Source organism: Protopterus annectens, chromosome 3.part0, assembly GCF_019279795.1.
Source record: "Protopterus annectens isolate FY-2018-M chromosome 3.part0, PAN1.0, whole genome shotgun sequence".
NCBI lineage: Eukaryota > Metazoa > Chordata > Ceratodontiformes > Protopteridae > Protopterus > Protopterus annectens.
The window spans coordinates 1448810829-1448837698 of record NC_056731.1 but is presented as its reverse complement, the minus strand read 5'-3'; the positions used below and the strand labels follow the sequence as shown (position 1 = coordinate 1448837698).

Genomic DNA, 26870 nt, shown 5'->3' with positions numbered 1-26870 from the left:
AGCCGCCCTCTCCAAAGCAAAAAACACAGCATCAATGGGACCAGACAGTGTCCCGGGCTGTGTCCTACATGAACTCCAAGAAGAGCTAAACCCAAACATAAAACTACTGTTCAATCTCAGCCTTACTACAGGATATGTACCCAAAGAGTGGCGTACAGCGACAGTGGTCCCTCTCCACAAAGGTGGTGCCTCAACGGATCCTGGAAACTATTGCCCCATAAGCCTGACTAGCTTGGTCTGCAAAGCTATGGAAAGGATCATCATGGACCTCATAAATAAAGGTATTGGGGACCTACAGACACTGGATCCTACCCAGTTCAGCTTTGTTAAGGGCAGAACCTGCCTCTTAAACCTAGTTGATTTCTTTGAAACAGTCACCAAGGCCATTGATGAGGGGAAGGTGGTCCACACAGCCTACCTGGACCTCGCAAAAGCCGTCGATACAATACCCCACTCGGGCATTATAGATAAGCTCACCAGCTTAAATATAAACCCCTATGTCACTAGATGGGTTGCAAACTGGCTCAAGGACAGAACCCACATGGTTAGAATTGCTGGAGCCATGTCAGACTCCAAACCAGTTACAAGTGGCGTCCCACAAGGCTCAGTCCTGGGACCTCTCTTGTTCGGTATATATTTCTCGGAGGTACAGGCCAACACAGAAGGACTGTGGCTGACCAAGTTCGCAGATGACTGCAAACTGGGCACCATAATAGACTCTCCAGACAACTGGTGCCAGAGCCATGGCCTCAAGCTAAACGCCAAAAAATGTATAGTCATCCCCTTTGGCAAAAACAAAGTGCCCACAAATTACCACATAGGTGGTAATCCATTAAGTATAGAAAAAGTAATTAGGGACCTGGGGACCCAAGTTGATAGCAGTCTCTCATTTGACAACCACGAGGCCAAAGTGGTTAGAAAAACATTTTATATAGCCCACCTAATCATGAAGGGATTCACATCTAGATCAGGGAAGGTCATCGTGCCTCTTTACTCATCCCTCATCAGGCCCATAATTGAGTACAATGCCCCTTTTGGGATGTACCTTACCAGACACCTGCAGCAACTGGAAAGACCCCAAAAGTACCTCACCAAGAGGATCAAAGGGCCCAAACAGATGCCATATGCTGCCCGGTTAAAGAAACTCCAGCTCTACTCAGTGGCATACTGCCTGTTCAGTGGCGATCTGTGCCTGACATATAAAGCCATGTCCAACCTGGAATTAATGGACATGCTGCACCTCAGAAAATCCAAATCCCATCGAGCTACGCGCTCGAGAGACTTGAACCTCAGCACTGAAATAAATAGGACATGCTGGAGGGACAGATTCATAACCCAGAGGCTCCCTTCACTCTGGAATAAAATCCCAGTCCAGGTTAGGCAGAGTCCCTCATTGACTCTCTTCAAGAGGAATCTTGATGAGTGGATGGGAGGTCTTAGGTTTAACCCGGGTATCACTTCTGTGTCACTGTTAGACAGAGGCACAGTATACTAACCTCGAAAAAGGGCATAGCAAAATTAATTTAAAATGGGTGGCGAAAGCCAAACACATTCTGACTAGGCTTATAAATGCCCTAGGGCAGATAGCCTAGTATGAACCTATGAACCTATAAGATGAAGAATGCAGCTTCATGATTTTGCTAGATTTAGTCATTTCATGCAGAACTTAAGGGACAGAAGTTGCTTCCAATATCACAAGTGTGATTTCTTCCATTTATCAGTTCGGTTGGTATGTGATCTATACCATGGAAAGACATTTTGTGCTTGGTATAATAAAAGGCAATGCAAGCATCAGTACACCCACGGCATAACACATGTTCATTTATGTTTCCCTAGTCACTTCTGTTTCCTTTGTCAGCTTTACTATCTACATTTTCTATGGTAGCATGTACCTTCAGCTATTTTTTATTATGTTATCCCCCCACACAAACATTTTATAGAAAGTTAGGATGAAGAAAGACAATTAGGACAGCACTTCAAGAGACAAGTGTGTAAAAGCACACTGCTCAGACTTGCATTGTTAGAACATGTTCATTTCATGGAAAAAACGTCTCTCCTCAGGTTGCAATAACCCACAGAGCTGATTTTGTTAATGAAAATAGTGCACATAACTACTGAAACATTCTGCATGAGGGATGAGGAGGCTTTTCTCCTACAAAAACTGTATGCATAATTGTGGTGTGATTGTCTGACACACCACAATTATGTGTGATATGTATTTTTCTGAAACAGCATTCACACTAGTATCACTTACACTGACTCCCCAGATCAGTAAGTAATCTTTTTCAGATTGTAAGGAAACATGCAATTTTATTAATGGCAGTGAAATTGCAGCATGCGTCAGCACTAACGCAGTTTGTCTTCCTTGTACTACTATCAACGCCCACCGCGGCACTCTTATGCATTCTGCTTACTTCTCTTCATTGGATTAGCACCTCATATCATTTGCACACAGAGTCCAGTGTTTACTAAAGATGTCAGGCGTGTGTGACCCACTTTATGCTAATGTGAGAGAGACAAGAATGCATGCACAGAGTGCTATAATCCAGGCTGGTGGTAATTCCTTTATATTTCCAATATGACCTCAAAACATTGACACCAAAATGTGCATGCTCCAAGCCATATATAGGGACATGCAAAGTAAGAAAATATACATAGGTGGGATTTGCTCCCTTGCAAACCTAATGTGGGTTACTGCCCCGTATACCCTCTGCTACTTAAATATACCAACTTCATGGTCACACAGTAGTGGGGAAAAGACATAATCCCTTCCCTCATAAAACAGCAATCTTTCTTCTACATTGCTCTCAATTCTGTTTGAAGATCCTGATATTTTATGACTTTGTGTCTCTCTGTATGCAGGACACTTTAGTCACTGGGTGTGGTGATTTCAATGATCACTACTACCTTTGTCTTCTCTTCTTGGACTACTATATCCAGTTTTCTAGCATCTGTCTTTTGAACTGTTAGTAATGGATGATCCCATGTGATGTAAACTTCATCATTTTCTATGATGCTTTGTGGCTCATGTTTCCAGTGTTTTTCAGCCACTTCAGTACCATAATGTTTACACAATCCCCAGTGCAACAGTCTTGCCACATTATTATGCCTTTCGATATAGAGTCCTTCTGTAATTATAATGTCGCAACCAGCAACGAGGTATGCAACTGTTTCTAATTCTGTTTTACAAAATCTACATTTGTCTGTTTCTCCCACATGTTCAGTGGACTTTGTAAACCAACGTGTACATAGCCCACTATCTTGTGCCGCCAATGTTAACCTTTCATCTCTTGGTTTGAATTCGCACCTACTTAACCATTCCTGTGTTTGTTCCTGATCAACATGAGGTTATCCAGAAGTTTTATGCATTTTCCACATTTCCTGCCTTCTCCTCTGGTCCTTCACCTTATAGTCTTTCTTTTGTTTTTTGGCACATTCAGTTGCTGCTTGGTTTTTATCCACTTGTGGTTTGATTTCCATTCCTGCTTGATGCCAGTATGCTTCTGCTTGCCTAAGCAGGGAAGTTATTTTAGATATATTTTCCTCATGTCTCAAAACTCTCACTACATTTGGGTCTTGTAAGGTCAGCAGATATGTGTGAAGTCCCACGACTGCAGATCTACACATGGAATCAATTTCAAGGAGGCCCATCCCTCCTTCGGAACAAGGAATATATAATCTTGATATGCACTGATTTTTATAAATCATTTGATGAGCATGAAGCATCCTTCTTGTTTTCCTATCTAATCTATCCAACACGTTTGGGGACAGTCAATCACTTCAAAACTGTAAGTTAGGAAAGAAAGAGCAAATTGGTTTATAGCTTGGATTTTGTCCTAGATGTCAGTGTTGTTTTCAGGATTAATTTAAATTTTCTGAAATATTCCTTACTACGTTTTATTCGCATTTTTTCATATTTTATTGTTGCTTCTTCATCATTTCCCAAATATTTATACACTCTTTCTTGTTTAAATTTTTTTATAGCACATTCTTGTCCATAGTGATGTTTTCCCGGTGTTGCAGTTTTCCTGTTTTAAAGGTGGCTTTTGCACATTTATAAAGACCAAATGGCATTCTTATAGCATCTGAAAAAGTTTTCACAACTTCCAGTTGTGCTTTCAGTTTCTCATCTGATGAGCTGTACAGTTTTAAATCATCAAGAAAGAGAAGATGGGAAGTCTTTGCGCTTTGTTGTTTTCTAGGAGCCAAATTATACCCATGGTCTAAGCTGTTTAGTAGACAGCTTAATGGGTTAAGGGCAAGGCAGAATAGCAGCAGTGACAAAGAGCCACCCTGGAATATCCTCCTTTGAATTTTTATCCCTGGGATAATAATTTGTCCTTTATCATGGCTTAATTGCAAAGTGGTCTCCCACTGTTTCATGGTCACTGTCAATCAGTTTATCTTACACATTTTTAAGTACTCTTCTATCCATGAATGTGGGATACTATCAAATGCTTTTTTGTAGTCAATCCATGCCATACTTAGATTGTCCCCCCTTTTACAGTTCTCCTCTATGACTTTATTTAACAACAACTGATCCTTTATTCCATATAACTTTCTTTTATTGCCCTTTTGTTCTACTGCCATAATTAAGTTTTCTTCTAAATGATTATAAACTCTGTCGGCATCAATTCCCATGTATAGTTTATACGTCGTTGGAAGGCAAGTTATTGGTCTATAATTTTTAGGGTAGCTTGCAGGTTCACTCTTAAGTAGGAGCATTGTTTTTCCTGTTGTTAGCCAGGTTGGTGTCTGTTTGGGGTATGCATATACAAAGATGTTAATACTTTTAACCAAAGGTTAGGTACTGCATCTGGGCCTGGGGTTTTCCAGTTAGAGGCTTTTCTTAACTTTATTTCAATCTCTTTGGCTGTCACTTTATCCCATTTCATATCCTGTACCTTTAAACTTCTTATTCTTTCTTTAACTTCTTCTATCCATTTAGCATCTGCATTATGTTCCACAAGATCTTCATAGACATTTCTCCAAAATGTATCTATTTCTTCTTTTTTTGGTTGTCTTTCAATTCCTTTTACCTTGTTACCCAATTCTCTATAAAACTTTTTTGGGTCATCAATAAATTGCTTATTTTGTACTTTTCCTTTATATTTATCCTCGTATCTTCTAAGTTTTTCCACCTGTACTGAAATTTTTAGTTTATTTGCAATAGTGCATGATAGATCCTGGTCTGCTCTAATACTGCGCATTGCTTTTATCACATCTATCTTTCTTAGTATTTTTGTTGATCTGTTCCCTCTTCTATAGTCTTGTAACAGTGACACTTCTTGTCTTAACCGCTTTATAGTTTTCTTTATTCGATATTTCCATGATGGTATTTGATTTCTCCCTTTCCTTTCCCTCACTACCGTGTGTTCTTGTGGTAAGACTTTATCAGTTATTAATTTAGCTGTACAGCAATAGATCATGTTTACTTCTATTATATCACATGGATCTCTATGAACAGTCTTAATTATTGTGTTCATTTGTTTTATCAGACTTCTGACTTTTTGGGTTTTATTAACCTACTGCAGTCTATTTCTTTCATTGATATTGATATATCTATGTCTATTAAATCAAGCAACTCTTCTCTTAGCTAATTTTCTTCCAAACTGAGGGCACATCCCTTGTTTTCCATTTCCTGCGGGCATTCAATAGAAGGTTCTATAGCATCTTCCTGTGGCACATTCTCTTCAGTTTCATCCCATGCCATCCATTGCTCTGTCATATGGGAACTCACTGGCCTACTGCATCAGAGTTTCCATAGTTTTCTGTTCCTTTTTTTGCTGTGTAGCTTCAAGTGAACATTTATACTGGTTTCCTGAGGAAGGCTCCAAATTATCTTGATATGGCGTCTGACCAATTGCTTCCTGTTCCACTGGTTTCCCCTTAATTTGGATATCCATTTCTCTATCCTGTTGTGGTGCTTTCTTATATCTATAAGATATATCTGTATCTTATATATCTAAAAGGGTGTACTGATTATTGTTGAGATATCTAAGTTTCGACCATCAAAATGTCGACAACATGAGTGTTAATACTTAACTTTGTACGTGCTGAGCAATAACCTCAGTACATGGTACATGAATAATTTTAAGCTAAAAAAACAAATACAACATTGTTTTCCACAGGGGGCAAGCAATCTTGCACCACCTATGGGGGGGGGGGGCAGTGGAGAGCTGAGCTCCCCATCCTGTGCTGATTGTATATACAAACTTCAAGACTGCACAATGTTGGAGAAAGGGTATATTTCCCAACCCTAAGAATTGTGTGATCTCGCTTACCTGTCAACCATCTGTTTATGTGACCAAATTTTGTCGACCCTATAGATGTCGACTAAACCTAGAGATGACAAAATTCAGTACTGATATATATATATATATATATATATATATATATATATATATATATATATATATATATATATATATATATATATAGAGCGAGCGTGAGCAAGAGTTAGATAGATATGTGTTATATGTATAATACTTTTCCTAGGTGCTGGCAAGCATCAGAAGTAGTTGATACTCAGAATGCAGGTGGGTAAGTTGAATATTGTGACAATTTGCATTGTGCACAAAAGTGAGCTATCTGGGATAAGTGTTAAGTCACTATGTATTTCATAATGTCCTGATATATATATATATATATATATATATATATATATATATATATATATATATATATATATATTATTTTTTTAAACTTTTATTTCCCATGATGACTTTGCAGTTATTTCTATTTTCTCCTTCTCCCATGATGACTATATTTCCCACTCTGGGTAAATGTCAAAGAAAGAATAGTGTCTTAAGTGACAGCAAGCATGAACATATATTCAGATAATATGGATATGGGCAGTTAGTTTGGGTATCACCAAAAATACTTTTTTTTTTTTTTTTTTTTTTTTTTTAGCTGGAAGCAAATTTAAGTATTTGGTAAAGAATATATCAGCAGAGGACTTCTAGCACTTTTCCCTCTGTGTAACAGAATAGAAGTTGGAAGCTTTAATACGAGTAAAATACAATAACAGGTCAGTAAGCCTAGTCTCCCATAAAATACTTTTCTCACTGACTGGACAGTTAGACTGCTTCAACTGTAGGTTCAAATGTTCCTGCTGCAAAGGTATTAGCCAGTCAGATCTCAGAATATGAACATATCATCTTCTAACTACTGTTACTGTATTACTAAGGTTCATGTATTGTTAATGTAGTCAGCTCCAGTAATGTTAGCTTTGAGTCATACGATATACAATTTTATTAATCCTTACCTTTCAAAAGTGTAGAAATACCTATTTCTAATGGATGATAACCCCTTCTTTATTTACTGAAACCAGTAGTACTGTAATTATATCTCAGATGTGTTCGCACAAATACATCTGAGGGTTTGATAAGATGTTACAACATAAAGTTGAGAAATTCATCCTTGCAAGTGGGGTTTTTCCTTAAGTGGCTTGACTACTCTATATTGAATGCAACATAAAATTTCTTACTCCTTTCAAATGTAATAAAATACGAGTTTCCGTCAAACTCTGATAGCAATCTCTATGCAGCTGTAAGGTTGCCAGCATTTTATCATCCATATGACCAACAATATTACTTAATCCTTACTTACATCATGATATGGAGCCTGTATAAGTTTCATTATTGAGGCGATCAAGAGTGAAACTTGGAGGCTCAATTCCTCAGGGAACAACTTAAGTTTATGTTGTAGATCTCTCCTTCATTTCTACATTTATATTAAGTGATATGGCTCTGCCTTCTGGCTGGCTTGCTTGTACTGAGTACTATATGATACTAAACTGCTCAAGCAATTGGCATTTGATGTTGTGTTTTCCTTTGATGTGTCATGTAACAGACTACAGGGCAGTTCTGATGTGGAATGGAATGTTATAGGTGCATGGCTTGTCTACACTAAATAGTCTGTTTCCCATTTTTAAAGAGCTGATTGACTATGACGTTTAATGGTTCTGTATTTAGGCTGGACTGGAGGAGACAGTTACAAAAATTTCATTTCAGATATAAAAACCAGCAACAAATAATTTCAGCCCCTTAACCCTTTCCATCCAAAGTTTTTTCTTCTTCCTTAAATCACAACCTGTGTAGAAATATGGTTTTGATACTGGAAGTGCAATTTTATTTCTATTAGACTGGTAGACTTCACACCAATAATAATAGGGTAAGAACTTTAAATACAAACTCATTTCTGCATATTTCAAACCATAACTTTAAGTTCATGGAAAATCAATAAACACAGCTATCCATTCTTTACTCAGAGCATCACGCCCACCTTTTCTTATAGTAATGCACTGTCATAACACTTGCGTATACCACTTGCAGACTGCCAACTATTCTGCATTGGGATAATGATGGATATCGAGTCCACAAGTGTCAAAGGATGAAAAAACTTATTTATGCTTCAAAAGGAGTTTCAAGTGCAAATCTAATCTCTGACCAGTAGCCACACATCAGCATGAGCCTATGTGGACAAAACACTCTACCACCTGCTCATTATTATATGTTCATAGGAGGTTACTAGGCTAGCGGCCCTAGAGCCTTTATATACATAGCCATGTTAATCCTGGGTTGCCCCAATTGTCCTTGGTTAGATGGCTGTAATTTACAGATCAGCACCAACTCCTTCTGTCTACGAGGGACATGGGTGCCACTTCTGGGGTGAATTAGCAGTCACCCATCCATTTGTCCAGGTTACACTTGAATAGGGTCATTCAGGAGCTCTGCTTCACATGAATTGGAAGTTTATTCCAGAGCAGCAGCAATCCCAGTGAGACATACCTGTCTCTCTAGCATGTCCTGTTAATGTCACTGGCAAGGTTGCGATCCCTAGAGCGAGTGACTCTAGTGCCATTTGGTTTGTGGATGTGCAGTATTTTCATCAGGTCGGGGTCATAGACTGCCCTATAGGCCAGGCATAAGTTGCCTCTCAGTAGCCTATATGATACAGAGTACAGTGACAGGGCTTTCAGTCTATCCATGTAGATCATAGTTTGGAGGCCTTGTATCTTCTTAGTGAGATACCTTTGTGGTCTGTCCAGTTGCTGCAGGTGTCTGGTGAGATACACACAGAGGGGAGCATTGTACTCTATTACTGGTCTAATTAGGGTCGATTAAAGTGGGGTTATAACATCCTTAGACCTGGATGTGATGCCTTTACTTATAAGATGCACAGTGTAGAAGGCTTTCCTTACCATTGTGGAAACCTGGTGGTCAAAGTTCAGATTACTGTTGACCTGTGTTCCCAGATCTCATACCACTGGGTTTGAACTTAGATGGGTGCTGTCAATATTGTAATAAGTGGGGTATTCTGCATTGTCAAATGAGATGATAGTGCACTTTTTTGCTTTTAGTTTTAGACCGTGACTTTGGCACCAGTCATTTGTTTGTGTTAGACCCTCCTGTAATATGTTAACATTGTTGGGGGACTCAATGATTGCACCTAGTTTACAATCATCAGCAAACTTAGTAAGCCAAAGGCTGTCTTTTTTAGCCTGGACTTCTGTGAAATAGATTCCAGATAGTAAACAGACCAGTACAGATCCTTGCGACAGGCCACTCTTGACAGGTCTACTAGTAGAGATGAAGTCACCAACTTTGACAGTATGTGTTCTGTTGGTGAGCCAGTTAGCTACCCATCTAGAGATGTAAGGGTTAACATCTAGCTGGGAGAGTTTTTCAATGATACTCAAGTGGGGGATTGTGTCAAAAGCTTTGGCTAGGTACAGATAGGCAGTATGCACTGTCTTACCTTCATCCCGGGATATGATGACTTTCTCAAAGAAGTCTACCAGGTTCAGTAAGCACGATCTACCCTTAACAAAGCCAAACTAGGTTGGATCTAGAGTTTGACGGTCGCCTATGTCCTTATTGATAAGGTCCAGGATGATCCTTTCCATGACCTTGTAGATAAGGCTAGTTAGACTTATGGGTTTATAGTTTCCAGGGTCAGTTTGATGGCTGCCATTTATGCAAGGAGATTACTGTTGCTGTTCTCCATTCTGCTGGTGCAAAGCCAGTTCTATCACTATGGTTAAAGAGAATGGCAAGTGGGTCAGCTAGGTCCTGTTTTAAATTGCTTAGTAAGCAACCTGGGATGTTATCTGGTCCCACTGAGGCAGTGTTTTTGGCCTTGGAGAGTGCAGATATGACTTGATTTCTAGATTTACTAGGTAGAGAATTGGTGTCATGTATGCTTTGGGGTATGGCTGGTGGTGATAGGGTGGTGAAGTTTGCACCAAACCTGTCAGCTATCACGTTAATTCATTACATAGCTGGACACTCCCTTTTAGATTTTGGATGCAGTTAAAGAATGCCTTATGATTGTCCTTGGTTAGGGATGTTATATTAGCTTCATGATTAGCTTTAGAGGACTTTACAAGACTTCTGATTTGCTTGTTGAATCTGTGGAGGGAACTCTTCCTCTATGGGAGGCTGTTGCCTCTTGTTCTTGGATATATGTTTCTTCCTTTTGTTATACTATCTGATTATACTAGATGTCTGCCAATGTGGCTTGTTTTTTTGGGACGGCCCGGTTTTAATCTGGTCAGGTACAGCCGAGTCTGTATAGTTGCTAATAATGATTATACAGGGTGTTTGTGAACATCTCTGCATAGGAGTCATTATTGCCTGTGATTGCAGGGGTATAAAACTGTTTATATTATCACTTAGTAGGCTGTAGTTCGCTTTGGAGATGCTCATTAGTGGGGTTTTTTTGCTCCTTTGGGGGTGTGGGGCCCAATAGTTACTTTCAAGGAGACTGATTTATGGTCTGATCTTAGCAGGAAGGGCAGCACACAGGGGGCAGTGCAGTGACCACCCATGTTGGTGAGTACTATGTCAAGGACATTAAATCCCCTTGTGGGGGTGCAAACTATCTGTTCCAGAGCATTTGCACTGGCAATGTCCAGGAACCTCTGAGTGAGCATGTTTGAGCTTGTGTATGTTACCCAGTCAATGAAGGGATATTTTAAATCTCCCATGATTATGGTGTTGGGATGTATGGCAAGTGACTCCAATAAGTCCAGGTAGGCATTGTGCTTTTCTTGGTTCATGGATGTGGACCTATATCTAGCAATGATGTGGTAGGGTGCTTTGCATATAGTTAATTGGGCATGGAGTAGTTTGAGAAAGTTGTACTGTTTGACTAATCTTGAGGTGTACTTGGCTTTAATGAAGATGGATACACCTCCACCTTTGGTTCTTTCATGCTCATTCTGAGGTCTGAATGTGTGGAAGGCAGTGTAGCCTTGTGCAGTTGGGGTGCTATCTGCAGCCTTTAACCATGTTTAAGTGACTGCCCATACATCAGCATCTTCCAAGGTGAGGAGTGCTTCCAGGGAGTACTGTTTCATGTTTAGACTCCTAGCATTAAGCAGCAAAACCTTGAGTTTGTCAGAAATTTTGTTGTTTTGATAATGCCTAAAAAAGGCACTATGGGGGAGGTAAGCACCTTAGCCAGTATCTGAAAGCCTAGGGAAGGCAGGTGGCAGACCATCTCTGGCAAAGTAGCGTGGCCTGTCAACCACGTTTTCCCAGGCTGACAAATACTAGATCCCCCTGGAATGACACCAGAAGCTAAGCGAATTGTTGAAGTCAATAATTTTCTGTTTATATTGTGGCATCATCCGGGGTAAAGGTAGAATGCTGATTAGGGATGGGGTGATACCTGCCTAGGACACATAATCTGAGAGTACAGTCATGTCTCTCTTCATATAGTCCAGGGAGGTACGTCTCAAGTCATTCACCTCAACATGGACTATGACAGAGTCATAATAGTACTTGTTGTTGAGTGACCTGAGTGCATGCATGATCTGATGGATCCTGGCACTCAATAGGCAGCTGACAGTGACATTCTCCTCATCCAGCCTGGTGAGGGTAACATCTGTGTGTCTCACTATGGAATCTCCTATGACCAAGACATTAGGTTTTGAGGTGCCTTAGGGGCTTATTTGGTGAGACACTAATATGAATATTGTTATGTGCAGTGGTCTCTATACATGTTGAGGTGCATGCAGATAATTTGCGCTTGGGAGGTCTCTGATCTTTTGGTAGACTTTTTAAATGTCTCAACCTCTTAGTGCAACAAATCTGGACAAAGCCCAAGAAAATCGGGGGACAAAGGCCCACAAATAGGGATGTATTTTAAATATTACTGTTATAAATTTAGAAAGTTGCTAGAGTAACTGGTTTGTTTTAACATACATTTTTCTGAAGGATATGAAGTCTGAAACTCAAATGTATGTCACTATTTAGTGACTTCATTCCTCAGATCATCCCAGTGATTTGCCAGAAAACCATAAATTGTATGAGGAACAGACCAAATATATGAGCCAAAAATCTGGACATTCTGCAAAAGTCTGGACAGTTGAGAGATATGGGCTTCTAGTGAGTACCTCAGTGTCTGTGAGTTTATGTGTTGTGTCCTGAACTTGTGGGAGAGGTGAAGTACGTAAGCTGACAACCTGTTTGATGAATTGTTTTTTGTTATGTGAGAGGACTGTTTCCAAATTGATGCTGCAATTACATCTCTCATACACAGTATTTGTTTGTTTCAGGACTAAGTGGTTGTCAGTATACATAAGGCAATTACTACAATGCTTCAGCTTGCCCAAGTCAATCATCCTGGCTGGAGAAATGGTGGGAAAGTGACCATCCGTAATGGTATAGGGTGAAGAGCTGTGGTGATGGTGCTCACTGTGCAGTTGAGTTGCCTGCAGAGCAACAGGGGACTTGGGAGGGTTCTACTGACAGATGTCTAAAGAAAGTTTAAGTTTTCAGACATGTGCATCTATACAGGGCAGCCCTGTTGTGCGATGAGCAGCTACAAGCAAATGTGAGGCTTAAATACAGGTGAAATTCAACAGTTTTAAGACAAACTACCAATGAGAAATCCCCAAACTGAGCTTTCTCCAGCAATCCCCAATGCAGACGGAACCTGAACTACAGACTTTTGCCACAAGGGTGTAGGGAGGTCCTCCTAATGTAAGATGGGTGGTTTAGGGTGCAGTGTTACCAAACAGCCTAAATTCAGCAAGTCTGAATCTAGCCTATGCTATATAAGGCACTAGTACAGAATTTCAAAGAATAGAAACAAATGCAGACACAATCAGCAAAATGAAGCAACAAATAAATACAGCTAGCAATGTGCAATACAGACTTTAAATATACTTATTTTTCAGTTGTTTGCAGTGGATGCCTTGGATTTCATTTCAGATGCACTCCAGATCTCTGGCTAAAGTCACCAAACTCTGGGCAGCTCCGGTTAACTGAGACCCAAACACTCACAAACACGAGGCTTAAATTCAGATGAAATTCAACAGTTTTAAGACAAACTACCAATGAGAAAGCCCCAAACTGAGCCTTTCTCCAGCAATCCCCAATACAGATGGAACCTGATCTACAGACTTCTGCACAAGGGTGCAGGTAGGCCCTCTTAATGTAAAATGGCTGGTTTAGAGCACAGTTATATCAAACAGCCTAGATTCAGCAAGCCTAAATCTAGCCTATGCTATGTAAGGCAGTAGTACAGAATTTCAAAGTGCAGAAAAATGTAGACATAATCAACAAAAATGAAGCAGCAATTCAAATAAATGCAGTTAACAAAGTGCAATACAGGCTTTAAATACACTTATTTTTCAGTTGTTTGCAGTGGTTGCCTTGGATTTCAGTTCAGATGTACTCTAGACCTCTGGCTAAAGTGACAAAGTGCTGAGCAGCTTCAGTCAGCTGAGAGCAAACCCTCACAAACTCAAGACTTAATTAAATACAGGTAAAATTCAACAATTGTAAGACAGTTATAACAGAAGAGTCCAGATGCATAAAATCTTTAAATAAAGAAAGCCCAACTCTCTTAAAATAAAGACAAAAATGTGGTTTCTTATAAAAACGAACATTTTTCCACTCTAGATGGTTTAACAGCCCCTTCTTATTTAAAAAAAAATGGCATTTTGAATATTAAAATAAAAAAACACTTATAGAAATAATCGGAATCATTATGCTAGGCAGCAGTGGCAATTAGTAACAAGAAATGTATCGAGTACATATTTCTCTAACTGTTTTACTCCATATACAGGGTTGGCATATGGATAAGTTTAGACTGAACTCAAGATCAATAACAATTGACTGGAATCTAAAGCAAACTAAAGTCATACAAAGAATTGTAACAGTTTAAACTGTTATTGTACATCATCAGTGGTTCCTTGTGAGTCAAAATTACAACCAGATTCCCTGCACACACATTAAACCATTCTGAAGACCCTCAATAATCAGGAAACATTTTCCTGAATCTTTGGCAGATTCTTTTCTGTTTTAATGAAGTTGTTAGCACTTGTATCCCAATTATTTAAGAGAAGGAGGATCACTAGGGTTAATACCGTGGCGTATATTGTCAGCATTATTAAACAAAAGTAAGTCACAGTTCTGCTGAACATCTTTGGTTTATTTGCTAAATTAGCATGTACCCATATGAATGTACATACTAAATACCATGCATTTAGTCATGTGTATTATACTTCTGCCTCTATTGCATTCAGTCTCAAGAGGATGTACATTTTAGAATATTGTATATGTATAGCTCACTTTGGCAGCAGACAATGAACTATATACAAATTAATGACTGGTGAGTTTCTCCTGTGGATAGGAAAGAAAACATATCATTAATTCAGAGCAAAGTCCATTTTAGCATTCATTTTTTTTCTTACTTTTGAACTTAGAGTGTGTACTCTTCCTGCTGGCAAAATTAATCTCTACAGCTTTCCTTCAATTCTCAGGATTTCATCTATTTAGTGTTTTAGGACTTCCATGGTACTCACCATAACATACTTATAATCTTTAAGTGCTTTTGCTGTGCTCAAAGCAACATCCATTCAGACTCTCAGGGCAGCATGCCACAGTCAGTGGGACTCTGGTGTAGAACTATCACCAGTATGGGACCCCAGATTTTCCATAAAGGAAGCATATGACAGTGTAGCTCCATGCACGTCTGATGAATCACCCCTGAAGAGCTGAAAGAAAATGTAGCATTAATTCAAGACAAAATCCATGCTTCCACTACAGGATATTGGTTTTCTAAAGAATGGTGTGTCAAAATGGTGATTGGAGGAGACCAAAGGTAATGGAAGACAGTAGAAACACACAACTAAACATCAGAACATTAAGTCAAGACTACTCCATGAAGCAGGCAGCCACTATTTGCAATCTGAGACCTAGCATTCATTGAAATGTACTGTAAGTTCTCCACATTGCTGTTGCAGGAAGAGAAGGGACAGAAGAGTGTTAGAACATTAGAATGGTAATAGAAGAGGAATAAAGATCTGGAAGGGGTTTGGATTTGCATCCAAGAATAACAGGAACTGCATATCTAACCTTGTCAGGTCAGATAAGCAGACCTATGCTGATAGTGGATGGTTACTGCATTAACAGAGAGAGACAGAGTAATGGCCATTCATACTGGGAATGCAGGAAAACGAACTACACTGTACAAATGAAAAATGATCACACTGGAGACTGCTGAGGGGGAAGAGCTGATCTACTCTGTAAGTCACCACCATGCACCATGACTAGAGGAGGTAGTAGTTGTTAAACTGGCCAGTGCTGCTAAGGACAAAGTCATGACATATGGGGGATATACCTGCTATGATCATGCAGTGATGTGAACAGAATGTTGATGAGTAGATGGTTCAACGCATAACCAGGAAGGTAGCTGTGCCTCAATTAATACACTACATGGGGCAATGTATGAATCTGGTGCTCAGCAGGGACATTTCCAGTATTGAGGACTTTACGGCAGAGGAATTGTGCACCTAACAATCTGATGCCCATGTAAGTGTAATATATGGCAGCTTACACACAGCACATTATGGGTTATGGATGACACATTCCCCACCATTCAAATGTGTTTTCACCAACTGTTTGCCAAATAGGCACATGGGATAGTGGCCTGTACTATCTCATGCCATTCAAGTGCCAGCATGTAATAGCTTATCTCTGGCAGTATGTTGGGTCCCAATATTCCAGATGAATATGAAACAGTTTGTTTTTCACTGGCATTCCTACCAAAAGGGGATGTTCCTATACCATATGACCTATTACAGTAACCATTTGAAAAATTGGAACTCACAATTCAGAGTGTTAACATGTGGACGCTGAATTACTTGAAATGCAGACTTATATATATATATGAAGTCCGAGATAGCCATTTCTTGGAATACTCCCTTTTTTTCTAAGGTATGTCATTGGGGTTGGGAGGGTTGCCTAATGGTTAAGGTGTTTGCCTTACAAACACAAGGTGCAGCGTTCGAGTCGCCCAAGGGATAATTGGCTAAGCTTAAAATGGCTCACAAGGGTAGTTAGCCTAGTACTAATCTATGAACCTATGACCCTATTCAGGAATGGTTCATGGTACCAGACTGCTGGGCTGCAGTTCCTCCAATTTTTTCATTAAAAAAAAAAAAGTTTAATTATTATTTTTTTACACATTAGCAGCACTTCAAACAGCAAACTAGTTTGTTAAGCTGTAGAAGTGATATGACTTGGACCTCAGAGCAGTGTGCATGTGTGCTTGAGTTCCAATTATAAAAAAAAAATATATATATATATATATATATATATATATATATATATATATATATATATATATATATATCTTTTTGTCACTGGACTGTTTTGGATTGGTATGACTGTAGGCATCAATGAAGATGCCCAGAAGTCATTGCAGTTTTAACAGCAGGAAACTGGAGGCTGACAGGGTTGTTAAGTGAGCAGCCTGTCACGTAATCTGAGTACATGACATGACTGCTGATTAATCCTGTTACTGTCACGTTTTCCTCCAGTGCTTTAACTGGACATAGTTAAGTTGCAAGGGAGAGAGCAAGAGACAGAGGAAATCATTTAAAAAAGAGAACATATATTGGCCAGATTATTTTGCTTTTTTTTTATTCTGAGTGAGACTCAGAATCAAAATTTAAGGTAAGAGAAGCCAAAGAAGGGTATTTATAAATTAACCCCCCCCCCACCCCAAAAAAGATTTTAAGTTCTCATTTTTTTCCTGGCAGTTCCAACCTGATACTTTCTGCATGTTTTTTTTTTTCTGGCAGGGGTCAACCAGATACTTTCTGTATTAATTTTCTTTCCTGGTAGGGTTGAACAGATAATGTCTGTATTTAATTTTTTTTCTTGTCAGGGTCGACCAGATACTAGTAGTCTATGCATTTTAGGGGCTGTTGATGACTTTCCTTTATTTAATATAATATCCTGGCATGGTTAACCAGATATTAGAGGAGCAGTATGTTTTAGAGACTGCTGATGATTTTCTTTTTTTTAATATAATACACTGGCAGGGTCAACCAGATATTAGTGGTCTGTGTGTTTGGGGGGATGTTGATGACTTTTTTTTTCAAATGTAATATTCTGGCAGGAGTCAAACAGTTAGGCAGTGTGTTCTGGGGTGCTGTTTGTGGATAACGTGTTTTTTTTTAATGTAATATCTTTTTGCAGGGTTACACAAGATACATTAGGATGGTTTGTCAATGTTTTGCTGTTGAAACAAACTACTCTTGCATGAGTAAGGAGTGTGTGGATGAACTGAAGTAATGTGCAAGTTCTTGGCTATGCGATGTGAACGAAATACAGTAATGTAACTATGGTTTTCTATTTTCATTATTTTAAACCTTGTAGGCTCAAAGAAGATTGTCTGGGTAGGCAGTTGGGATGAAAGCTATGCCTATGTGCAAATGGAATGACTGGAGTTCTGGCTTGCTTTGCAAGAATAATTTGCATCTGAGTGTAGTAAGATCGACCACAAGCTTTGAACTCTGACTATTGTTTATATGAAAAAACAGAATACTTACTTTAATGACAGTGTTGTCTTTTTTGTTGCTTTTGGTTTTAACCTCACAAGAACAAATCAGATACTGTGGGCAGGGTAGGCAATGGAGATTGGGGCTGTGTGTGAATGAAACAACTGATCCGGCTGTTTACTGTTCTAATTCCAGCTTTGCAAAACTGTAATACTTTTTTGTCTCTACTTTAAGATGAATGTAAAATAATTAGCAAGTGTATGAGTAATTCTTAATGTACGTTATTTCATATAATTTCATATATATATATATATATATATATATATATATATATATATATATATATATATATATATATATATATATATATATATATATATATATATATATATATATCTTTATACTGAATGTTTGCTTAAAATATTTCTAATATGTTGAAGCTTTTATCCCTGTACATATGCTGAAAAGGGTTTTTTTAAAACATTTTTATTTTGTTTTCATTATAAACATATGCAAATATACATATAATAAATACAATAAAACAATAACAAAACTATTTACAATATTTACATACATCCATGATAAACAATCATTTATCCATGAGAAGTTATCAGAACTTGTTCAAAAGGTTTTCCCATTTTTTCCATGCTATTTTTTATGAGTAATTTTATGAGTTCTATAACAAATGATTTGCAGTTCTTTTTTACAAACAACTTTTGCTAAATTAATAAAATATTTAAACATCAAATCTTGTTTACTTTTCCAGTTCAAAGTAATAACTTTTCTGGCAATTGCAAGAATTGACCAGAGTAACTGAATCTGAGATTTAGGTATTGCATTAGGTATAGGAACATTGAACAGGATTAGTGAGTTAGAAATATGACAGTTAGACCATAAAGCATTTACAAAATATCTGAAGTATTTCCAGTATTGAACAATATTTCTACATTCAATGAACATGTGAACCCACTTAGCCTCTAGTAATTCATCACATTTCCAACATTTACTTTCATTGTTTTTGAGTATAAGATTTATTTTGTGTGGAGTATAGAAACTCCTATTCATAAATTTCCATGTATACAATCTCCAATATAATGAAGAGGTACCATACGTAGATTTCAATAACAGTTTTTGGATTCATCAGATATTTGTTCTCCATTAATCTTTACATAGTAATTCCAAAAATCTGAGTCAAACTTTAGAGTGTCTTCTCTTAGTATCTTATAGATAGGTGAGATACTTAATTTTTGATCCGCTGTCTTTTCAAGACACCTAATAAAAAGCTGGATCAAACTAGGTATAGATTCAGTCTCTCATTTTTTGTTCTATAAACTGCCATAATGAGTGTATAAACAACTAACTGTCTTGACTATTATCAAAACTACATAGAAGAGAGTTTAGTGGTTTAATACTCTTATTTTTAATAAACTGATGCCAGAATATCAAGTTATTTTCCTTTAATTTTTGCATTGCATTGATGTTGAAAGAATCTAGGCGATCAGGGGAGTATGTTAAATTAATGCCATAAGAAAAATGATCAAACATCTTGTTAAATAAACAAAATCACGTAAAAGTCAATGAACTCTATTTATTCCATATTGTTCCTTAAATTGATTTTCTATAGTTCTGACATCAGTTATATGAATCTCATGTATATTTTCCAGACAGATATATAGGTAGGTGTGATCCAATGTAAGATTACATTAATTATGACTGATTTGGAATACAGATCTAAGCTAGGGAATGCTATCCCATTACTGTTACAAGCTCTAATGTGCCATTTATATGCTATCTTAGGTTTTAAGGGGAACAATAAAAATTTAAGTAGCATAGAATCTAATTTTTTGAATAAGTTTTTGGGAGGGGGTATTATCAATGACTGTATATAAAACAACATTTTAGGTAAAACTATCATTTTAATTAAAGAGAGCCTATCCTTTATTGTGAAAAACATTTTATTCCATCTTTTGATTAGTTCACATGGTTATTAAATTATTATAGTTTAGTTTAACAACTCTTTTCATGTACTCTTTATACTGACATCTAAATATTCTAATACATCATTCTTCCAATTAAACAGGCTGTTCTCTCTTAGGTTTTATTTGATCTTTTTGTTAATTAGTAATGTTTTGGATTTATTATGATTAAATTTAAGCCCTGAATTTTTTTCAAACTTTCTTAAGATATTTATAACATCATGCAAAGAACCATCAATAACACCCAATGTTAACAACATATCATCAGCAAACAATTGTATCTTAGGAAAATAGTCCTTATTAACTTGAAAGTCTTTTATATTTTGCTTGTTTCTGATATATGTAGCAAAAGGTTCCATTGAAAGAGCAAACAATAATGGTGACAAAGGACAATCTTGTCTAGTTCCCTTAAGGATTTCTAGTGGTGAGGATAGACATGATCCGATTTTTACATAACCTTGAGCCCCACTATAAATTTTCATTAATAAGTTGTCAAAATCTGAGGTGAATTCAAAACCAATCAGAATTCTTTGTAGATAAGACCAATCAATGGAATCAAAAGCCTTTTCTATGTCTAGGCTGATAATAGTTAGTTGTTTTTTGTATATGCATGGTATGTCTATTAATGATAGTAATTTAATAATATTATCTTGTACTTTTCTTTGAAGAATGAATCCTGATCATTATGTATTAGATTAGGTAATATTTTCTTTATTGTATTAGCTAATATTGTCATGAAAAGTTTGCAATCAGTGTTTAGTAATGAAATTGGCCTACATGAATCACAAGCTTTGGGGTCCTTACCTTGTTTTAAAATGGGGGAGATAATTGAATATTTCCACGCTGGGGGGGTTATACATTTTTGCTTAACCACAGTAAAGGCACTATATATATATATATATATATATATATATATATATATATATATATATATATATATATATAAATAATATATATAATAAAAACTTAACTAAACCATCCATCCATCACCTCTCCAACACCAAAAGACACAAATTATTCATTTCTGCTTATAATATAGTATAAAAACAAAAAAGAAAAGCATCATGAAAGCAACTAAAGAAATGTGAGTCCATGAAACATACATTAGAATGAGAGTGTCCAATATAACTGAAGATATATGAATATGTCACATATAATAATAGCACCTCTAATATGTAGATATGCCAGAAATACACATCAGATCAAAGTATGTATAAATATTAGAGGCTGAAGGTTAAGAAGATTATCAATATTTCCAAGACTTTTCAAGAAACATTAGATGATTTAACCATTTTGTCAGTCATCTATCTAACATTTTTCATGTAAGGATCTGTAGAAGATATATATATATATATATATATATATATATATATATATATATATATATATATATATATATACATATATATATAAAAACACTTATTACAAAAAAAAAGCCTAACAACCCTCTGTTTAGTTATTAAAGGTTTAGTTATATAACATAAGTCTGATGTTAATATGCATAATGAGTATTCTAATGCAGCTTATAGTTCTCTTGATATCATTTAGTTACTAAAAGTGTCATTAAATATGCAGGAATATATGCATCTATAAAAGAACATAGGTATTTTCAAAGGAGTTAAATACTTTTATCAGAACTAATTATTTACCATTTAAAGTGTCTAAGTGAGGGATAACAGAATTTCAAGAGAAAAGAATTCTAAATACAACCATTTAACAAGTTCAAACGGTCACATGATGTCATCACTGTTGTTTCCTCAAGCTGCAGCTTCATAAACTTGTTAAGAAAATATTTAAATAGGCTCAGGATTTTCAGTGGGAAATCAAATCTTGAAGCTTTTAGAGTTTACAGAAAGCAAAAAAAAAAAAAAAAAAAAAAAAAACACTCAAGCTGCCTTGTCACTGCATGTCATGAATCTCCACAATGAGAACAGTCACACAGACCACCAGTTTCCTCACAAAACATCAACATAATGAAAAAATTAACCCTTTCATATAAAACTGCTATTTAGAAGTAGCAACAGCTGCCTCAAATCAGAAATCATATTATAACATTTCAATCATTTACCCACCAGTTAACCAGACCTAGTGTGTGTGTGTGTGTGTTTGTGTGTGTGTGTGTGTGTGTGTGTGTGTGTGTGTGTGTGTGTATATATATCTTATATTTAGCTATCTATAAAACATGATTAATGTACTGTATTAATGTTTATATGTATCTAAAGAAAGAGTCTAAAACATCTAGTTAGAAACACTAATCAGAAACATATGGTTACCCCACCACTGACCCACTAGAAAAATGCACTTTGGTATTAAGTCAAATTATACTATTACTGAAGAATTAGAAGACATATGTCATTTGTAGTTATTTAAAAGGGAAAAAGTATGTAAAGTACTTATAGTGGGGAAAGATGAATGGAACATTATTAACAAAAAAGAATAGGAAGAAAGAAGAGAGAGAAAGAAAGAGAGAGAATGTTATTTAAATACTCAGTACTATATGTAATTAGAAGAAGATATAGAAAGGAAAAGAGAAAGTTAATAATAAACGATTCACATTACCATACAGTATAGAGATTTTCCAGAATCATGTATATTATGATTCATAAAACAAAGCATTTAAAATTAGAAGGAATTTATTAATTTGTGCTTTAGTTTTTTAGTTTTGTTTGCTCCTTCCTTCGCAGACCATCCATTTTTTTTGCCTGTCTCTTCAAACTTTGGGTTGACCATTCCATTTCTTCTATGTCATACAGTATTTTCTTCTTTTTGATAAATTCTGCTGCTTCTTGTAGGGAATCAAAGATTTTCACTCCTTCTGGCAAGATGATTTTTATTCTTTCAAGAAAAATAATTTAAGCTTTAATATTGGCTTCTTTCAAGGACTTAATTAGAGGAACACACTCCTTTCTTCTGAATATGACTGTAAAGGTGTAGTCATTGTCAAAATGAATAACTTTTTCACCCATCTTGATAGGGGAATTAATCCAAGCTGATTTCAGTAGTAAGTCCATGTCTTGTGAGGAAAGAAATCTAACTATTATAGACCTGGGTTTAGATGAACTCAGAGATCAAACTGGATTTGCCAGGGACCGATGAGCCCTCTCGATTCCAAAAGAGAGGGATTCAGGCATGTTTAGTGCTGATGAAAACCAGTTATTGAGAAACTAAATCATGTTAGCACCCTCTTCTTTCTCAGGAATTCCACATATTCTTATGCTATTCCTCCTTGACCTACATTCAAGGTCTTCCAGTTTCTCAATCAGCCTGGAGTTTTGTTTCAGAAGAAAGTCATTGTGATGTTCATTTTCTGTCACTCTAGTATCTAGGTCAGTTACTGTTTCCTCTAAGGCAAGAATCTGTGCAGATTGTGTTTTTACTATTCCATTTAGAAGTTCCAGTTGTTTACTGCATTCTTGTTTGATAATATCCATTTTGTTTTCGAATTTGTCCATTTTTAGTGACAGTTCTTGGATGTTTGTTATTATAAGATGTAGTTCTTTCTTCACTGCACTCTCCTGATGTGGGTTCTTTGAGTTGCTCATGTTTTTAGTGACAGTTCTTGGATGTTTGTTATTATAAGATGTAGTTCTTTCTTCACTGCACTCTCCTGATGTGGGTTCTTTGAGTTGCTCATGTTTTTAGTGACAGTTCTTGGATGTTTGTTATTATAAGATGTAGTTCTTTGTTCGCTGCACTCTCCTGGTGTGGGTTCTTCACGTTGCTCATGTTTTTAGTGACAGTTCTTGGATGTTTGTTATTATAAGATGTAGTTCTTTGTTCGCTGCACTCTCCTGGTGTGGGTTCTTCACGTTGCTCATGTTTTTAGTGACAGTTCTTGGATGTTTGTTATTATAAGATGTAGTTCTTTCTTCACTGCACTCTCCTGGTGTGGGTTCTTCACGTTGCTCATGTTTTTAGTGACAGTTCTTGGATGTTTGTTATTATAAGATGTAGTTCTTTCTTCACTGCACTCTCCTGATGTGGGTTCTTTGAGTTGCTCATGTTGAGATCTCCAGTAGAAAACTTACTGACAGGAATAATTAAAAAATTCTCTTGACTGTGTATTAATTTTTAGAAAATAGTAAAGAGTCTATGTTAATCTATCTTTTAGAATACTTTTAGTTAGATTTTTCTAAAAATTAAAGTATATTTCCTGCTAGGATATTAAAATCTAAGCAGAGTTATGGATTTCTGCTGCTATCAGACTGGCATCTTGGCCACGCCCCAGAGTTTTTTTTCAACTAAAGCCAGTTGCAGAAATCTTAGTAAATAAAAGTAAAATACATAAAATTAAATGTGTACTTGACTGGCACACACAAGCTGTGACTAATATTTTTGTCAGTAAAATGGAAGTAATGCAAGTATGCAACCCAGCTGTTATTACCTTAATCCTGTCAGGATAAAAAGCACCTACTTTAATTTAGTAATGGTAGGGGTTTGCGAATGAAATGAGTTGACTGGTCTTGCTGTTTACTGTTGTAATTGTGACTTTGTAAGATTAATGTATATTTGGGTCAGCTGTCATACAAACCTATGACTACTGTTTCTGTGCAACATAGTAAATTAATGCAATCATTGCTACTTTTGTTTTACTTCTGACAGGGTCAGAGCAGATACTTTAGGTCAGCAATTGATATGATGATTGTTTGTGGATGAAATGTTTGGCACTGCAGCTTTGGTGTAATATTTCTGGCCTTGCAGGACTAATGTGCATTGGGTGAAACAAGATAGAATGCAAACTCTGACTATTTACATGCATCAATACATTAATGAAAACAGAATTACTAATGCTGGCAAGGAAATCCAAACTACCTAGTTTAGGCTACCTACTTTAGGTATGTAATGGGTATGGGGGTCATGTAATTGAAATGAGTGGTCCTACTGTTTACTGTTGCAATTCTACCTTTGCAAGACTGCTGTGCATTTGGGTGTAGTGAGATGGAGTTAGTACAAGCACTGAACTTTGGCTAATGTTTATGTGAAAGCATAAACAGTAATGTAACTTTTGTCTTGTTTTCATTTTTTAATTTTCTAGGTTCAAACCAAGTACTTTGGATAGGCCGTTGTGATGGGGGCTATGCCAGTATGAGAATGAAATGACTGGCTCTACTGTTTACTGTTGTAATTCTAGCTTTGCAAGACTAATGTTTATGGGGGATCATACAGGCTGTGACTACTATCTCTGTGCAGCAAAAGTGGCCCATCTAAAATCTATTAATATTAGAGACTTGACTTTTGATCAGAAGTTAAGAATCAAGAGGACTGGAAGACCCACACTTGATCTCAAGATGGAGTCTCAAGGTAAAAATAGGTCAAAAACATGCACACGCACCTTCAGCAGCTCAGTTTATGAAAAACCTGGATCTGTTGGTTTGAGGAAACAAACAGTTTGTATTGCTTCCCATGCTTATTGTTTGGTGGCGAGGATTCCTGAACATAAAACTATGTGAATGACCTGAAGAGAATGGTGGAAAAGGCTAGAAAACATGAACAGTTTGCTAAACATTTTGACAACCAAATGAGTCTAGCAATGTTGGGAACTGTGGATATTAGCTCTCAGTTGAGTACTGGATACCAGTTATCAGTGGGAAGATGCAACAAGAAAGTGGAAGAAAATCATCATGTTCTATCACTTATAATTGACTACATCAAGGTGTGTGCTGAAGAAGTAGATTTAAGAAGCCGTGATGAATCAGAAGACTCATCTAGTGCTGGAATGTTCCACAGACTGGTAGACTTCACCTGCAGGATTGATTGGAAGTTGGCGGAACACATTAAAACTTCAACTGTTTTTAAAGGAACATCAAGAAACATTCAGAATGAATTCCTGGACTGCATGCTAACCATAAGCAGAGAAGAAATAAAAAAAAAAAAAAAAAAAAAGATTTGTACTGCAAAATTTGTAGCAGTAATTGCAATGAAACAACTGATGTTGCAGGGTGTGATAAACTGCCATTGTATTCCATTATGTTGTCAATAGCCAGGTGCTGGAACATTTTTGGGGATGTTTTATACCACCTGGACAGACTGCAGAGAATATTTCTGGTGTGATAAGGGAACAGTTGAAGGAAGTAGTGGGAGACCTGCATAAAAAAGTGGTTTCTCAGAGTTATGATGGTACATCTGTTGTGAGTGGTGTTCAGCATGGGGTCCAGGCCAACATAAGACAGGAATTTAAATATGCTTATTATGTACACTGCTATGGCCACCAAATTAATATGGTAAGCAAAGAGCCACACTACATAATACTGAAGCAAGGGCATTTTTTTAACTCTTGGTGGAATTCCAGCCTTTATCTCATGTTTAGTTCAAAGAAGCTGCTCTGGACAATATAGTAGCACTACATATGCCACAAATGTATGGAACATGGTGGAATTTTAGTATCCATACTGTAAGTGCAGTGTATGAAAACTTGGACTTGCTGTCAGAGTGTTTTTATTATTTGTAAAAGTGCCCTACATATGCGCCAACAACTGTACAGCAAACAAATCGGCTAATGTGAACACATGAAGATGACGAATTTAAGTTTGGCTGACAGTTTTCCATCATGTAATGCCCCATATTGATATTCTGTACAGGCAACTTCAGTGTGATACTACAGATGCAACCACAGTTGAAAAGGATATACATATACTTTTGAATGCAATTGACAGTGTCAGATCAGATATGGACAGCATTCCAGAACAGTACCTACAGACAAAGAACATCCTGACAAGAAGTAGACATGGACCATCAAGATCCCAGCCACTGCATGACACATTGTCAATTGCTATAAAGGAAGTGTGTGATGTCATAAAGTTCCAGGCAACATCATAATTTGAACAAACTGGGCATCTTCAGGCTTCTCATCTGCTTTTGCCTCAAAACTTTTCAATATACATAAAAGTGTTTCCAGAAAATCTCTTCACAGCAACAATAGAAAACTATCCATTCCTGTTGTGGGGACAACATCGAACAGAACTTGGAGTGGTGTATCACTATGAAGACTTTGCAGCAAGTGGCAGTGAGTCACGATGTTAAAACTCTTGGTGGACAACTCATTAACCAATGTGTTTTCAGACATTTTCATTGTATTGTTGATTATA

General features: G+C 36.9%; 1 pseudogene; it reads left to right on the top strand.

Moving 5' to 3' along the window:
* The window catches only part of LOC122797086, a 38084-nt pseudogene extending 11483 nt beyond the window's left edge, over positions 1 to 26601 (top strand).
* The last annotated feature ends 269 nt before the right edge of the window (positions 26602 to 26870 follow it).